The 5288-nt window shown below is 43.0% G+C and overlaps 1 pseudogene; it reads right to left on the bottom strand.

The window, feature by feature from the left end:
• Positions 1–2155: 2155 nt before the first annotated feature.
• LOC116094051 lies at positions 2156–2414 on the bottom strand (annotated as a pseudogene).
• Between the last annotated feature and the right edge of the window lie 2874 nt (positions 2415–5288).

Here is a 5288-nt window from a genome sequence, read left to right as displayed (position 1 = left end):
GATTAAAGGCATGCACCACCACCGCCCAGCAATGAACAAGTCTTATGCCCTCAGATTTTTCATAATATGACAAAGGGATCCCTACAGGGATCATACAGGGAAGTGAACCACTCAGAGAGATAAGAAAGCAAACCAGGTGCAAATTGGTTTAATCAACTTGGTTCAGACTTAAGAAGTCGAATGCTAGGTGGTTTATTCCTGATGCATTTAAGGCCAATGTAATTTGGGGAAAAAAAAAAAAAAAAAAAGGTTTCCTGGTGTAATATGATACAATCCCTGGTGTCAGAAAGCATAATTACATTGAAACGCAACTTAGGGCGTGTCTCATTTATTCCAAGATGGGCTCTAGAGATAGTTTACCTGTGTTAGCTTTTGGGCCTAATGTCTGGTCTGGTTTGGATCATACAGATAGTATAGAGGCCATCTGGGTTATTAGCCACCTCTGGTCCCAGTTGTGGGAGCTTTATATGGCATGGCCCAACACATACTGCAGATCATCAGACTATTAGTCACCAATTCTTAGCTTTCTGGATGGAAGAAAATGGTTTGTTTGTTTGTTTGTTTGTTTGTTGACATCTTTCCCTTTGGAAATACAATCTTGTATGCTTCCACGCCCACTCCAATGAAGTCTTGTGACAAGCCCAAAAGCCTGGCCACAGACCCGAGTTGAAAAAACTTCAAAGGAAGAGAGTCTCCTGGAGTTCATTCCTTGGTATTTCCTAACTCAGAGGTAGCCCAGATATGTCCTTGCAAACTCACATGCTAGGCACCCACCAAGATATGATTTACTATAGCTAGACAAAATTGGACATTGCTCTCTGACCTTTACCAATGTTCCAACATCTTACCCAACCCTGGCTTGGAATGGGTGTTGTTTATCCCAGGGCAAGGTCAAGTAGAATCCTCATTTTCAGTCACATAAAGCAGCTGAGTCACTCCTAGGAATTAGCAAGAATGGGGCTCCCAGGGACATGTCTCTGATAACCCAGAAGATTAGCATAGTGGGCGTTTTACTAAGGATGGTGAGACCTTGAGCCAAGTGTGTGTGTGTGTGTGTGTGTGTGTGTGTGTGAGAGAGAGAGAGAGAGAGAGAGAGAGAGAGAGAGCAGAAGAGAGCATTCGAGACTAGAGCATTCAAGCTTTGAGCCTTCACTCGGACTGCAGCCCCCTGGGCCCACTGGGCCGGGGTGGGGTGGCATGGGGGTACAGCACCTGTCCAGAAGAGGTGGCTGCTTTAGATCCAGTGTGTTTCAGGTGGCCTCAGATGTACTCTGACCACTGAGCTGCCAGATTTTTCATTTCTCTTTTGTAACGACTGTAAAAGTCTGATGCCATTTTTGAGAAATACATTCAGATCCTGCTTTTCCTTGTGTCGCGTCTGTTATTTTTTCTTCGGGGACGCCTTGCTGACCTGTATTGGAATCCTGTTTCTCCCTCAGGTTGAGAGAGGCCCAGACTGGCTAGCCTGCGGCAATATGCTTAACATTTCAGGTTTCTCTGGAGATCTGTGGGTAAAAGGACCTTCATGCTCTGCTCCCAACAACAGGGAGTTGCTTGGAATGTGTTTTGCTGCTCCTCCCAAGTGATAGGAGTGAGTTTACTTCAGATTATTCCCTATGAGAACCTGAGCCTGCTGGGGGACTTACAGGGCAGAAAGAGAGCAAGAAGAAAAAGAAAACATTCCCTTTTTTAGCCCATGATTGCCGTTGCTAGGGGTAACCAGGAAGCGGCGAGTAAAAAAAACTTCAGATGGTGAGAAACATCTCCAGTCCTTCATTGGGGGTCATCTAGACAGGGAGGACTGGAATCTAGGAAAACAAAGTGATTTTAATTCTGTAAGTGCAAATGACTGCACTTTGGGAATTATGATGATTAAACAAAATGGAGAAACTTTACAAAACAGCGTGGCCCTGGCTAACACTTGTGATAGGTTTATTATAACAATGCTTGTATAACATACAGAATATTTCTAAGTGTTCTGGCTCTGAGGGGGCAGCCAGGAGCCAAGGAATACCACCACAAAGTCACGGGACACAACAAACCTCACACAAGAGATCTATTGGGGAAAAAACGGGAGGGTGGCTGGCTGCCTCTGCTCAGGGGAGAAGCAGCAAAGAACTCAGCAGGAAGTAGGCTTTACTTTTTTGTTTTTTTAAAAGGTCTTCACATTTTTATTCTTTGTACACAAAGACTAGCATGATCAGTTCCACTTGGTAGACAGTCGAATAACCAATTCAGATCGCTTAGTCCAACTTAATGAAGCCTATGTCCTTCGCATACTGACAGAAGCACTGACAGCACATGTTCAGTCTGTATTTGCAGATCAGACCGTGGCGGTTAGAGCAGACGTGGCAAGAGGGAGAACCCTGGGCGAACTTCCATGGGTGACTCCAGTAGAGCTGCTGGTGACTCATCTTGACTTCAGACACCCAATGAGGAAAAAGGGGAAGTAGGCTTTGCTTAGGGCAGTGGTTTCCAACCTTCCTAATGCTGCAACCCTTTAATACAGTTCCTCAATCATAAAATTATTTATTTATTTATTTATTTATTTATTTATTTATTTATTTATTGTTTTTCGAGGCAGGGTCTCTCTGTGCAGCCCTGGCTATCCTGGAACTCACTCTGTAGACCAGGCTGGCCTCAAACTCAGAAATCCACCTGCCTCTGCCTCCCAAGTGCTGGGATTAAAGGCGTATACCACCACTGCCTGGCAAGCCTTCATACTTGTATACATGAGATGTATTCATCCACTAGAAAGTAAAATAGTGGTCACTGGCTTTGTTCTCTGAATTTTAAGAGCTCTAAAACTAGATTTCTATCAGTACTGTGGACTTATTATTCTACTGAGCCACAGGTTCTAAATTTTGTTTCAAAAATAGAAGCCAAATTCATACATGAGTTCCGTGTGGTTCTGTATGATTGTTGCTGGCTCCTTTCTTTATGTGTTAAGTGCATATGAACCTAAGAGGCAAAGCTTTAGAAAACACTTTACCAAGTTGACATCTCCAAAGTATCCTGTTAATGCTGCTAGCCTTTTTCAGGTTGTATTGATCTTGGCTATTCTCTTTAAGCAAAGATAATCAGATGTGCTCTAACCCTTTTCATTGCAATGTCTCCTAATTAATAAAGATTAGTGCTCGATATTCACCTAAGACTTCCATGAATCTGTGAAGAAGTAGTTCATTTTCTTTTCTTTTTTTTTTTAAGATTTATTGATTTTATTATATGTAAGTACACTGTAGCTGTCTTCAGACACACCAGAAAAGGGTGTCAGATCTCATTATGGATGGTTGTGAGCTACCATGTGGTTGCTGGGATTTGAACTCAGGACCTTCGGAAGAGCAGTCAGTGTGTTTAACCGCTAAGCCATCTCTCCAGCCCAAGTGGTTCATTTTCACACTTGCTTTCTTTAAACATTTGCTCTCATCAATTGTATTCTGTGAAGCTTTTTGTTTGGTGCCTGTTAACATTCTGTAGAGGTACACTTCTGACAAAAAGAATCTGAGTAGTGTTTGTGAGATGAGAGGACATCACCCATAGGACATACAGAATTCAAGCCCGAGAGTGGCCTCCAGGTGTGTTTAACCTAAGGACCACTGCTTCTATTACTTGCCATTATTAGCAGTTCATATGTAAAGTTTTTACAAAGTTTCTATGTGTCACCTTTGCCCAGCATGTGTTTTATTCTTTGCTCCACATTTAAAAGTTGGCAAGGGAGCTACCTAACCAATGGGTTCACTGTAGCTAAGCATCACCATCACATTTTTAGGTAAATTAAATAATAAGACTCTGTAAAAGTTTCAGAAGCATCTGAGCACCTTTAGAGTATGAAGCCCCTTGGTTTTCTTCAGGCTGTGGTAAATGAATATCATTTGGAATTATTTGTGTACAGCCTCATTCCGATCCTTCTCAGGTACTTCTACTGACTGAAAGTCAGATAGGAGCCTGAGGCCAGGACAAGTGGCCCTGACCTTTGCATCTGTGACACACTTAGTTTCAACTGCTGTATTACACACAAGCACATACCTTAGAGGAAGAGGTAGGGCTGGAGGTTAGCCCACCTCCGCTAACCCAGGTGGTGCCCTGGTGCAGGACTGTTCCTACCAGGGGCTAGACCCTTCTCTCGGTACACAATGCCGTCATGTGACCTCTGATTGGCTCACTGCATCCATCAACATTCTGATTTTGGAAGTATAATTTTTGTAACACTTTTTAATTTCCCTAGGGTTCTTTATGTTTGTCCCATGAGACAATGTTATTATCCAAACTGTATTCAGTGAACTAAGGCTTTGTGAGGCCAAGGGGTGGGCCCAAAGGTTTCTCCTTACAGTGGCAGGATTTCCTGAAATCTACAGGTCTCCAGCCTCTTGGACTGGGAGTCTTACACTATATCCCACTACTGAGGGTGGTTTCAGTCTCGAAAATAGCAACTTAACTGGCCTCATAACCCAGGATGCTTTGGGAACCACACAACAAGCTTACAGTTTTTTGTCTTCACACCCAGGCTTCTTCTGGGGTAGCTCTGCCCCCCCTCCTTGCTCCTGTACCGAAACACAACCCCTGCTTACCGATTCAACTATGTTGTTTCAAAAAGCAATCTCTATTTTCCCAGTAACACATACACTTAACTTCTCACACAGTTTGTTTCTCATGCTAGAGAAGGGAAACACGTCGAATAAAGCCATATAAAGATGACATCATAGGTTCAGCCCGCAAGCTCTAAACAGGCAGTCCTAATTCCTGTAATTGTTTAGCCATTGTGGCGCTGAACCAGAGGCCGATCTCTTGCGTTTTAGTCTCTCGCATAGCCATTGGCATCCTCCTGTTCTAGGTACCTTTTTTGAGTGAGAGCTCAAGAACCTGAGCATGCATTCTCTTCAATTCATCCTAGATCCAAATTGAAGGGCACATCTGTAAATCCCATCTTTAGATTTCTGTGATTTCTGCCTTTGTCAGTAGGCAGAAAAAAGTGCTTCCACTGTTTTCCTGAACATGATTTTAGAAGTCAGAATTGCATTAGGGCAGTTGTTATAAATATAGACAGAAACCAAAACAGGGAAGGGAGTTTTCCCTTGCTGATGCAAAGAGGAAGTAAAGGACAGTGCAGTGAATTCATAATGAAGTTGACTCTCCCACTGGATTCCCCATTATCTTCTGGTTGTCTTTATCATTTTTTTTTCTTTTTTTGGTTTTTCAAGACAGGGTTTTGATGTGTGGCTCTGGCTGTACTGGCAATGCAGAACAAATAGGAAGACCTATCAGGTTAAGGCCACAGAGACTGTCTCCCA

Source organism: Mastomys coucha, unplaced genomic scaffold, assembly GCF_008632895.1.
Source record: "Mastomys coucha isolate ucsf_1 unplaced genomic scaffold, UCSF_Mcou_1 pScaffold16, whole genome shotgun sequence".
Classification (NCBI taxonomy): Eukaryota; Metazoa; Chordata; class Mammalia; order Rodentia; family Muridae; genus Mastomys; species Mastomys coucha.
The sequence above is the reverse complement of the archived record's forward strand: the minus strand, read 5'-3'. Positions and strand labels throughout refer to the sequence as shown.